The sequence below is a fragment of the Procambarus clarkii genome, chromosome 69 (assembly GCF_040958095.1).
Source record: "Procambarus clarkii isolate CNS0578487 chromosome 69, FALCON_Pclarkii_2.0, whole genome shotgun sequence".
Lineage (NCBI taxonomy): Eukaryota > Metazoa > Arthropoda > Malacostraca > Decapoda > Cambaridae > Procambarus > Procambarus clarkii.
In genome coordinates, this window is record NC_091218.1 from 13,730,712 (window position 1) to 13,743,714 (window position 13,003).

The following is a 13,003-nucleotide window of genomic DNA, read 5'->3' on the forward strand; positions in this document are numbered from 1 at the left end:
GCAGCTCGTGACAGCTGACTAACTCCCAGGTACCTATTTACTGCTAGGTAACAGGGGCATTCAGGGTGAAAGAAACTTTGCCCATTTGTTTCTGCCTCGTGCGGGAATCGAACCCGCGCCACAGAATTACGAGTCCTGCGCGCTATCCACCAGGCTACGAGGCTGCTTCTCGTAACTTACTACAGGAAACATTTATTTTTGTCCTCTATGTTCCCGCAGACAGCAGACCCCCCTCACCCTGTCCTCCCACCTGATTCGTCGCGATCTTAACGGATTTGACCAATCCACTGAAATGTGACGTATTGGTACAAATTCAAGCAACCTTTTATTGCCGTTTTCTATGCATCGGCCTCAATAGGGTTGGGTGGGTTGGTTGGGTTTATACGTTTCTGGTTAGGTAAAACACTTTTTTTTTTTTTTTAGGGAGTTGGGGAATCGAGCGAGCGTTAAATCTCTCCCGGAGCAGACCAAACTCGTCTCTATGGCGTCTTGATATAAGGCCGGTTTTTCTGGAAATTATAAGCATAGCGTTTTTTTCTTACATAATATAATAGGTGATTTTCTTAAGCATTTATGTGATAAATAGGGAAAATATTTACGTTTTGGGGGATTTTTATAAAAAGGTTTAGAAAGTTTGTGCAACTTTGGTGATAATACTTTTGACAATTGTGTTCAGTCAACTTTCACAAGAACTTCTAAACTTTTTAACATGAGAATTTGCTGCTTTCTTTCTATTCCTGTCTTTCAATATCTATCTGTCTGTCTCTGTCTGTCTCTGTCTGTCTGTCTCTGTCTGTCTGTCTCTCTCTCTCTCTCTCTCTCTCTCTCTCTCTCTCTCTCTCTCTCTCTCTCTCTCTCTCTCTCTCTCTCTCTCTCTCTCTCTCTCTCTCTCTCTCTCCCTCCCTCTCCCTCTCTCCCTCTCCCTCTCTCCCTCTCCCTCTCCCTCTCTCCCTCTCTCTCTCTCTCTCTCTCTCTCTCTCTCTCTCTCTCTCTCTCTCTCTCTCTCTCTCTCTCTCTCTCTCTCTCTCCCTCTCCCTCTCCCTCTCCCTCTCCCTCTCTCTCTCTCTCTCTCCCTCTCTCCCTCTCTCTCTCCCTCTCCCCAATAACAATATAATGAAAGCATCACTTTAAAACTAGAGATCAATGCGATGGAACTGAACGGTGAGAGTTGAAGCTCCCATGAGAACAGTCCTCAATATATTTATGATGTTTAGAACTTGTGCTGTGTCGCCTCCTGGACCAGGTCCGCCCCTGGAAACACAAACCGTAACTGTCTCTATTTTCCGCTTGTTACAACTTGTAATAAAGTTGTTACATCTTGGCTTAACGTGTTTATGACGTATTAGAACGTTGTTACAACTTGCTATATTGGTTGTTATAACTGGTTAGGTGGTGTTAAAACTTGTTCAAACGTTGTACCAACGTCGTAGTTTCGGTGTGTGTTTGGCGGGATCCTATTCAAAATTATCTACATAACAACTATCAATTAATACAATAAAAATACAATCACTACAGCCTGATATTAAAAACCCCACCAATTAATGAAAGCAAAAGCCGGACACTAAAATGAAATATACATTATATAGCTTTGAATACAAATCAATTGAGTTTCCAACTCAGGGCAAACGGATATTTTTGTTTCCATTTAACAAAGAGAGCTTTTTTTTTTTGTGGGGGTGGGGGAGTGTACAATTTATCTTCGGACACAAGGGGACGACTCGGGCCCATTTGTTTTGTTATTGGGTTTAGAGCTTTAAAACGAATGTTGGGCTTAAGACCTATCAACCTCTGGAGGGTTATTAAGACCACCACAACACCTTACTGACCAACCAGCAAGTTTGGTGTTGGACTTAAGACCTATCAACCTCTGGAGGGTTATTAAGACCACCACAATACCTTACTGACCAACCAGCAAGTTTGGTGTTGGACTTAAGACCTATCAACCTCTGGAGGGTTATTAAGACCACCACAATACCTTACTGGCCAACCAGCAAGTTTGGTGTTGGACTTAAGACCTATCAACCTCTGGAGGGTTATTAAGACCACCACAATACCTTACTGACCAACCAGCAAGTTTGGTGTTGGACTTAAGACCTATCAACCTCTGGAGGGTTATTAAGACCACCACAATACCTTACTGACCAACCAGCAAGTTTGGTGTTGGACTTAAGACCTATCAACCTCTGGAGGGTTATTAAGACCACCACAATACCGTTAAAGGCTTTATTTGTCATTGAGGCTAAGGGACTTTAGCCAATTTCTTTTTTACGGGCTGCAATAACCTTGCTTTTTACAGAGTCGGGGTTCGATTCCCGATGATCTAAGCGGGCACAGGTTCTGTTCCTTTACATAGAGGTTTGCCACCAGACTAGTGATCGAACTGAGGGGGCATGATCTATGAGGAGAGACTACGGGAATTAAACGTCACGTCACTAGAAGACAGGAGAGTTGGGGGGACATGATCACCTCATACAAGATTCTCAAAGGAATTGATGGGATAGACAAAGGTAATTTAACACAAGGGGCACACGCACTAGGGGACACAGGTGGAAAATGAGTGCCCAAATGAGCCATAAATACATTAGGAAGATTTTTTTCAGTGTCAGAGTAGTTAACAGGTGGAATGCATTAGGCAGTGATGTGGTGGAGGCTGACTCCATACACAGTTTCAAGTGTAGATATGATAGAGCCCAGTAGGCTCAGGAACCTGTACACCTGTTGATTGACAGTTGAGAGGCGGGACCCAGGTCTTTCCAGTATTTACCAAGGTCTTTGAAGTATTTACCCATTATTTACCAAGGTCCTTCCAGTATTTACCCAAGTCTTTCCAGTATTTACCCACGTCTTTCCAGTATTTACCCACGCCTTTCAGTATTTACCCAAGTCTTGCCAGTATTTACCCAGGTCTTTCCAGTATTTACCCACGCCTTTCAGTATTTACTCAGGTCTTGCCAGTATTTACCCACGTCTTTCCAGTATTTACCCACGTCTTTCCAGTATTTACCCAAGTCTTGCCAGTATTTACCCAGGTCTTTCCAGTATTTACCCAGGTCTCTCCAGACTCTAAGCATATCCAATTTGCATCCACTGCTTCGCGTTCTATTTTGTGCTGAGGTCCTTTAATGTACTTTATCAGCCAGATAAAGTACATGGAGCATTTACCAGAGGGAACCCGCCAAACACACACCGAAACTACGACGTTCATACAACGTTCGAACAAGTTTTAACACTTCCTAACCAGTTATAACAACCAATATATCAAGTTGTAACAACGTTCTAATACGTCATAAACACGTTAAGCCAAGATGTAACAACTTTATTACAAGTTGTAACAAGCGGAAAATAGAGACAGTTTCGGTTTGTGTTTCCAGGGTTGTAGTTAGGATACTTGTAGACACTCAAGGGTATATGTATTCTGCCTCTTGCTGCAGCCACACTTGGCAACACTGACAATTGCTTTATGTGTGAGATTGATAATGTGAAATCTTGCACAAGAAAGACGACTTCGATTTCAATTTCATGGATCGTATTCTCGGCTTTTAGGAAGGTGGAGAAAGTGACAATTCTCGGAGAAATTGCATTGGTTCCTCTTCCAGAGGTGACACCGTCCCCTCCAGAGGTGACACCGTCCCCTCCAGAGGTGACACCGTCCCCTCCAGAGGTGACACCGTCCCCGGCAGCCCTTGTTGGTTGTGAAGGGTTGAAGATTGTTGCTGCCTGGTCTACACCAGTCTGGTCTACACCAGCCTGGTCTACACCAGCCTGGTCTACACCAGCCTGGTCTACACCAGTCTGGTCTACACCAGTCTGGTCTACACCAGCCTGGTCTACACCAGTCTGGTCTACACCAGCCTGGTCTACACCAGCCTGGTCTACACCAGCCTGGTCTACACCAGGCTGGTCTACACCAGCCTGGTCTACACCAGCCTGGTCTACACCAGCCTGGTCTACACCAGCCTGACCTACACCAGCCTGGTCTACACAAGCCTGGTCTACACCAGGCTGGTCTACACCAGCCTGGTCTACACCAGCCTGGTCTACACCAGCCTGGTCTACACCAGCCTGACCTACACCAGCCTGGTCTACACCAGCCTGGTCTACACCAGCCTGGCCTACACCAGCCTGGTCTACACCAGCCTGGCCTACACCAGCCTGACCTACACCAGCCTGGTCTACACCAGCCTGACCTACACCAGCCTGGTATACACCAGCCTGACCTACACCAGCTCAACCCTGCTTGCAGGTCGCTCTGACCCTCAATGAACTACCCGTTGATATTAAGACTGAAATAATAAATGAGGGGGAGCAACAAATGAAGGATTTATTAGTTCAAAAAATAAGGAATATAAACTCACTAAACACTGCCACCACCTTCCCACTAACTTACCTGTACGTGTCTAGATTACTCATCTCCCAGGAGGACAGAACTCAATAATCATGAACTCAAGGGGCAATAGAATCTTGGTAAATATAATTGATTAGGGAGTAAAACATGTAACCTTTACTAAATTTATTGAGAATAGAGGGATTTCAAATTCAGCACATAAATACTACATATAAAAGGAATAACACAGCATTAGTAACCAAAAGAGGGAATTAAGTAAATGCCACTAGATCAAAATATTCACTTTTACTGAAACAAACACGTAAATTTATATCAAACTGAAATGAATCCTACTCTAATAAAGCATCCTACAGGCAATGAACTGAAATACTGATTATACATGAAATACTCAAGTGACACAATAAGTTAATACTGCTATCGGCCAAAGATGTTGAATGGCTTGCCCTCTAGGTTATCTTGAGGTTATCTTGAGATGATTTCGGGGCTTTAGTGTCCCCGCGGCCCGGTCCTCGACCAGGCCTCCACCCCCAGGAAGCAGCCCGTGACAGCTGACTAACTCCCAGGTACCTATTTACTGCTAGGTAACAGGGGTGACCTATACCCCCAGTGGAGCCCCAAGACACACTGACTACCATATATTTTCACTACCCCAGAGAGGCCTATTGTTGCTCTCACGCGCTTGGCTACAGGCTAGGAGACAATCGGTTTGAACCAAGACTGGGTGCTCTGGAGGCTTGGCTAGTGGTACCTGTCCTACCCTGGAGGATTCCGCCTCTTGAGACTTCAGACCAATCACTTGAGCCCACTCCACTTGCCCTTGGCCAATGAAAAGCCAGACTCTTGCCCATTTCGGTCCTCTCCCAGAAACTGGAACTAGGCAGTAACGACCCTTCTCGTGGGCATAAGCCGGCCTGACCATCAAAAGGAAACTTGAGAGGATGAATGTTATGGTCCTAGAGTTGTACTGGCCCTAAACCTGTCAATGGTTATGGAGCGGACATGAAAAGAGAGGGGAAGAGGGATTGAAAAGAAGATTGGTGACGAAGATTAGAGGAAGGGATTAGAGAAATAGGATTGGGGGAACAGGAGGGGGCCAAGTGACTTGCTATGGTCCCACTGCCTAAGGGTAAGTTGACTCCAGTTTATGGCAGGAAACAGCGAAAAGGAGGGAAGACTGACCACACAGGAGCACGGCGACAAGGGGAAGGTTGGCCTGTACAGATCATTACACCAGGCTGGTCTACACTAGTCTGGTCTACACCAGCCTGGCCTACACCAGCCTGGCCTACACCAGCCTGGCCTACACCAGCCTGGTCTACACCAGCCTGGTCTACACCAGCCTGGTCTACACCAGCCTGGCCTACACCAGCCTGGTCTACACCAGCCTGTCCTACACCAGCCTGTCCTACACCAGCCTGGTCTACACCAGCCTGGTCTACACCAGCCTGACCTACACCAGCCTGACCTACACCAGCCTGTCCTACACCAGCCTGTCCTACACTAGCCTGGTCTACACCAGCCTGACCTACACCAGCCTGTCCTACACCAGCCTGGTCTACACCAGTCTGGTCTAAACCAGCCTGTCCTACACCAGCCTGTCTTACACCAGCCTGACCTACACCAACCTGTCCTACACCAGCCTGTCCTACACCAGCCTGACCTACACCAGCCTGACCTACACCAACCTGTCCTACACCAGCCTGTCCTACACCAGCCTGACCTACACCAGCCTGACCTACACCAGCCTGACCTACACCAGCCTGACCTACACCAACCTGTCCTACACCAGCCTGTCCTACACCAGCCTGACCTACACCAGCCTGTCCTACACTAGCCTGGTCTACACCAGCCTGTTCTACACCAGCCTGACCTACACCAACCTGTCCTACACCAGCCTGTCCTACACCAGCCTGTCCTACACCAACCTGTCCTACACCAGCCTGTCCTACACCAACCTGTCCTACACCAGCCTGTCCTACACCAGCCTGACCTACACCAGCCTGTCCTACACCAACCTGTCCTACACCAACCTGTCCTACACCAACCTGTCCTACACCAGCCTGTCCAACACCAACCTGTCCTACACCAGCCTGTCCTACACCAGCCTGTCTTACACCAGCCTGTCCTACACCAGCCTGTCCTACACCAACCTGTCCTACACCAGCCTGACCTACACCAGCCTGTCCTACACCAGCCTGTCTTACACCAGCCTGTCCTACACCAGCCTGTCCTACACCAACCTGTCCCTACACCAGCCTGACCTACACCAGCCTGTCTTACACCAGCCTGTCCTACACCAGCCTGTCCTACACCAACCTGTTCTACACCAGCCTAACCTACACCAGCCTGACCTACACCAGCCTGACCTACACCAGCCTAGCCTACACCAGCCTGACCAACACCAGCCTGACCTACACCAACCTGTCCTACACCAGCCTGTTCTACACCAGCCTGTCCTACACCAGCCTGACCTACACCAACCTGTCCTACACCAACCTGTCCTACACCAGCCTGACCTACACCAGCCTCACCTACACCAACCTGTCCTACACCAACCTGTCCTACACCAACCTGTCCTACACCAGCCTGACCTACACCAGCCTCACCTACACCAACCTGTCCTACACCAACCTGTCCTACACCAGCCTGACCTACACCAGCCTGACCTACACCAGCCTGTCCTACACCAACCTGTCCTACACCAACCTGTCTTACACCAACCTGTCCTACACCAACCTGTCATACACCAACCTGTCCTACACCAACCTGTCCTACACCAGCCTGACCTACACCAGCCTCACCTACACCAACCTGTCCTACACCAGCCTGACCTACACCAGCCTCACCTACACCAGCCTGACCTACACCAGCCTGTCCTACACCAACCTGTCCTACACCAACCTGTCCTACACCAACCTGTCCTACACCAACCTGTCCTACACCAGCCTGACCTACACCAACCTGTCCTACACCAACCTGTCCTACACCAACCTGTCCTACACCAACCTGTCCTACACCAACCTGTCCTACACCAACCTGTCCTACACCAGCCTGACCTACACCAGCCTGACCTACACCAGCCTGTCCTACACCAACCTGTCCTACACCAACCTGTCCTACACCAGCCTGACCTACACCAGCCTGACCTACACCAGCCTGACCTACACCAGCCTGTCCTACACCAACCTGTCCTACACCAGCCTGACCTACACCAGCCTGACCTACACCAGCCTGACCTACACCAGCCTGTCCTACACCAGCCTGACCTACACCAGCCTGTCCTACACCAACCTGTCCTACACCAGCCTGACCTACACCAGCCTGTCCTACACCAACCTGTCCTACACCAGCCTGACCTACACCAGCCTGACCTACACCAGCCTGACCTACACCAGCCTGTCCTACACCAGCCTGACCTACACCAGCCTGTCCTACACCAACCTGTCCTACACCAGCCTGACCTACACCAGCCTGTCCTACACCAACCTGTCCTACACCAGCCTGACCTACACCAGCCTGTCCTACACCAACCTGTCCTACACCAACCTGTCCTACACCAGCCTGTCCTACACAACCTGTCCTACACCAGCCTGTCCTACACCAACCTGTCCTACACCAACCTGTCCTACACCAACCTGTCCTACACCAACCTGTCCTACACCAGCCTGTCCTACACCAACCTGTCCTACACCAACCTGTCCTACACCAACCTGTCTTACACCAGCCTGTCCTACACCAGCCTGTCCTACACCAACCTGTCCTACACCAGCCTGACCTACACCAGCCTAACCTACACCAGCCTGTCCTACACCAACCTGTCCTACACCAACCTGTCCTACACCAGCCTGTCCTACACCAGCCTGTCCTACACCAGCCTGTCCTACACCAGCCTGTCCTACACCAACATGTCCTACACCAGCCTGTCCTACACCAGCCTGTCCTACACCAACCTGTCCTACACCAGCCTGACCTACACCAACCTGTCCTACACCAGCCTGTCCTACACCAGCCTGTCCTACACCAGAACACCACAAAAATAAAGTTCTGTCCTTACAACCATCCTTCAGTCTCACCCTTTCAGGCTGGCAGTGCACGGAGAAATATAAGCCCTTAGAGAAGAGAGACAGGTGAGGTGATGAAGTACCTCAGGGGACGGACGAAGCTCACAGGAGGCCAAAGAAACTCGACAGATATTTTTGCAGGCGTCCACATCTGAGGAAGCTGTAACGTGAGCCAAGAGTCCCGCGGAGTGTGTGAGGGCAAGAGAGAGAGGGAGCGAGAAGCCCAGAGAGTGATAAAGGAGGAGTAAACGAGAGAGAGAGAGAGAGAGAGAGAGAGAGAGAGAGAGAGAGAGAGAGAGAGAGAGAGAGAGAGAAAGATATGATAGGATAGATAGAACTTTTGGCTTACTATATCTACAAATTATTTGTTCCCCCTTATCAGTTTCTGCAAAATTTGTCAACAAATCCATTGATATTCGTTCCTATGGAGCTTTAGTCGCCGGGTACACCTGAATACGGTTAGGTCCCACAACATGAGCCTTGTGCTGTAAGTAGGTGAAACATCTGTCAACACAATGACATTTAACAGTCTCCGTGGTGTAGTGGTAAGACACTGGCCTGGCGTTCCGCGAGCGCTATGTCATGGGTTCGTATCCTGGCCGGGGAGGATTTACTGGGCGCAATTCCTTAACTGTAGCCTCTGTTTAACGCAACAGTAAAATGTGTACTTGGATGAAAAAACGATTCTTCGCGGCAGGGGATCGTATTCCAGGGACCATAGGATTAAGGACTTGCCCGAAACGCTACGCGTACTAGTGGCTCTACAAGAATGTAACAACTCTTCTATATATCTCAAAAAACAATGGGCAATCTCCTTAGCCATTTTGGGCCAAAAATACTTCAATCGACCTCGCTGGAGTGTACGATCCTTCCCTGGATGTGCACTTGTGGGAGCATCGTGGATAATCTAAACACAGTTGGTACCAACCCGCCAAACACACACCGAAACTACGACGTTGGTACAACGTTCGAACAAGTTTTAACACCTCCTAACCAGTTATAACAACCAATATACCAAGTTGTAACAAAGTTCTAATACGTCATAAACACGTTAAGCCAAGATGTAACAACTTTATTACAAGTTGTAATAAGCGGAAAATAGAGACAGTTTCGGTTTGTGTTTCCAGGGAAGACAGCTGGAAGAACTGACAACACTTCCTCAGGGTGTCCCTAGCTTTACCTCAGGGTGTCCTCAGGGTGTCCCTAGCTTTACCTCAGGGTGTCCTCAGGGTGTCCTTAGACTTCCTCAGGGTGTCCCTAGCTTTACCTCAGGGTGTCCCTAGACTTCCTCAGGGTGTCCCTAGCTTTACCTCAGGGTGTCCTCAGGGTGTCCCTAGACTTCCTCAGGGTGTCCCTAGTGTCAGTGTAGGGACACCCTGTAGGGGTGTCCCTACACAGTACATTGTCTAACGTCGCTAGTTCTTTCAATGGTACTGGAGGTTTGTGAATCTAACGAGTATCTTGCTTAGTCGGTCGGTCGGCCGAACGGACAGCACGCGGGACTTGTGATCCTGTGGTCCTGGGTTCGATCCCAGGCGCCGGCGAGAAAGAATGGGCAGAGTTTCTTTCATCCTATGCCCCCTGTTACCTAGCAGTAAAATAGGTACCTGGGTGTTAGCCAGCTGTCACGGGCTGCTTCCTGGGGGTGGAGGCCTGGTCGAGGACTGGGCCGCGGGGACACTAAAAGCCCCGAAATCATCTCAAGATAACCTCAAGATAGTCAAAAACTTAATGCCAGGCACCCTTATGGGGTCTTGTCTTTGTTCGGCCTCTACTACTGTAGCATCTAATGCTGGGTAATTTAACTTGATTGCAGCTACTTGTTCAGAAAACACATCAACTACAACATTTTGTTTTCCTGGTATATAACCAAATGTGTAACTGATCTCTTAAATTGTGAGTAAATATCTAGCAGATTTTCCGACAGGATTCTTATTCTTGAACAAAGGAGTTAATGGTTGATGATCTGTAAGAACATGAACTGGGTAATTGTAAATTGTATCCCTGAAATGTTTAAGGGCCCATACAACTGCCAAGACTTCACACTCTGTTGCATTATAAAATTTCTCTTCCTAAGATAATGTACGGCTCGCATAAGCTATTGCCTGCCCGAAACGCTTTGCGTAATAGTGGCTTTAGGCATTGTATGTACTAGCTCTATCTATAAAGCCAACAAACTTTGTAAAATCTCTTTATGTATGTACCCTACCTAAATAAAAATTATTATTATTATTATTATTATTATTATTATTATTATTATTATTATTATTATTATTATTATTATCATTGTTTGATCTCCGTGACCTTCTGTTAGAAGTAATGAAGCACCTAAGCTTACATCACTAGCATCTGTGACCATCGTAAAAGTTTTAGAAAGATCTGGGTACCTATGGACAGGTGACGAGATCAATGCTGCATTGAGCTTTCTGAAAGACTGTTCCTGGGCTTCTTCCCAAACAAATGATTCATCTTTTCTTTGCAACTTGTAAAGTGGAGCGGCTATAATAGAGAATCCAGCAATAAATGAACGATAAAGTCAATAAAGTCTTGAACTGTCTTGAGACAGTTCAAGACCTTTGAACTGTCTCACAGTTTCTGGAGTACGAGGTGTTGCAGCCCCCTACCTGTACACAAAACAGCCCCCTACCTGTACACAAAACAGCCCCCCTACCTGTACACAAAACAGCCCCCTACCTGTACACAAAACAGCCCCCTACCTGTACACAAAACAGCCCCCTACCTGTACACAAAACAGGACCCCTACCTGTACACAAAACAGCCCCCTACCTGTACACAAAACAGCCCCCTACCTGTACACAAAACAGCCCCCTACCTGTGCACAAAACAGCCCCCTTACCTGTACACAAAACAGCCCCCTACTTTCACACAAAACAGCCCCCTACCTGAGCACAAAACAGTCCCCCTACCTGTGCACAAAACAGTCTCCTACATGTACACAAAACAGCCCCCCTACCTGAGCACAGACGAACACTAACATGTGCTCAGCGCTCATGTCGTACCCAAGACACCAGGAAGCCTCAGTCGGATCTTCGGATTCCTGAACGCCAGAAAGGTTCTCAAGTGAACGAAAAAATACGATAAGAATCGATGACCAACTTATAATTTCTTAATAAACCAAACCTGGATCAAAGGATAAAAATATTGAGATAAGGTCAATATATCATTACATTTTATCAATGATTTTCGTCATTATTTTTTAATATTTAGTGTCTTGAGGTTAAGTTTCTTGTTTATTGAACAACAATAAGATGCAACTGTTCTTGGATAGTCTTGGATACTCTTAGATATTATCTTAGATAATATCTTAGATATCTTAGATATAGTCCACGCCAGTTTTCTCCTGACGTACAAAAGCAACAGTGGGATAGACATCGCTAGAAACCAACAAAATAATGACCGTCTCAGTAAAGAGCAGCTGGCATGATAAAGACACAATAAACGCGGCCAACACGGAGCCTGTTGGGCTTTATTCCTCCTTTTAGTGGCGGAGGCCCCAAGTCTCCTCCTTATTGGCCGTAACCTCATTCTCCTTACTGGACTTTTCTAAGTCCACCCCCCCCCCCCTGGCCTGCTTACTGCCTCTGCTGGTGGCCTCCGGCTCTCTGGGGGGATAGAGAGGGCGTCCCTGTCTCTGAGGGGATAGGCAGGGCGTCCCTGTCTCTTAGGGGAGAGGCAGGACATTCCTGTCTCTCTGGGGGGATAGGCAGGACGTCCCTGTCTCTCTGGGGGGATAGACAGGGCGTCCCTGTCTCTTAGGGGAGAGGTAGGACGTCCCTGTCTCTTAGGGGGGATAGGCAGGGCGTCCCTGTCTCTCTGGGGGAGATAGGCAGGACGTCCGTGTCTCTGGGGGGATAGGCAGGGCGTCCCTGTCTCTGGGGGGATAGGCAGGACGTCCCTGTCTTTTGGGGGGATAGGCAGGGCGTCCGTGTCTCTTTGGGGGGATAGGCAGGGCGTCCCTGTCTCTCTGGGGGGATAGACAGGGCGTCCTTGTCTCTCTGGGGGGATAGAGAGGGCGTCCCTGTCTCTTGGGGGATAGGCAGGACGTCCCTGTCTTTTGGGGGGATAGGCAGGACATCCCTGTCTTTTGGGGGGATAGGCAGGGCGTCCGTGTCTCTCTGGAGGGATAGGCAGGGCGTCCCTGTCTCTAGGGGGATAGGCAGGGCGTCCCTGTCTCTGGGGGGATAGGCAGGACGTCCGTGTCTCTGGGGGGATAGGCAGGACGTCCCTGTCTCTGGGGGGATAGGCAGGACGTCCCTGTCTCTGGGGGGATAGGCAGGACGTCCCTGTCTCTGGGGGGATAGGCAGGACGTCCCTGTCTCTGGGGGGATAGGCAGGACGTCCCTGTCTCTGGGGGGATAGGCAGGGCGTCCCTGTCTCTGGGGGGATAGGCAGGACGTCCGTGTCTCTGGGGGGATAGGCAGGGCGTCCCTGTCTCTGGGGGGATAGGCAGGGCGTCCCTGTCTCTTAGGGGATAGGCAGGACGTCCGTGTCTCTGGGGGGATAGGCAGGGCGTCCCTGTCTCTGGGGGGATAGGCAGGACGTCCCTGTCTCTGGGGGGATAGGCAGGGCGTCCCTG

At 49.1% G+C, this 13,003-nt stretch overlaps 1 long non-coding RNA gene across 1 annotated transcript; it reads right to left on the reverse strand.

Moving 5' to 3' along the window:
* Positions 1-1,818: 1,818 nt before the first annotated feature.
* On the reverse strand, positions 1,819-2,207 carry LOC138355930 (uncharacterized). Its single transcript, XR_011224069.1, has 2 exons — positions 2,016-2,207; positions 1,819-1,936 (listed from the first exon to the last, which is right to left on the reverse strand). It is a non-coding gene; the product is annotated as an uncharacterized lncRNA (long non-coding RNA).
* Positions 2,208-13,003: the final 10,796 nt, after the last annotated feature.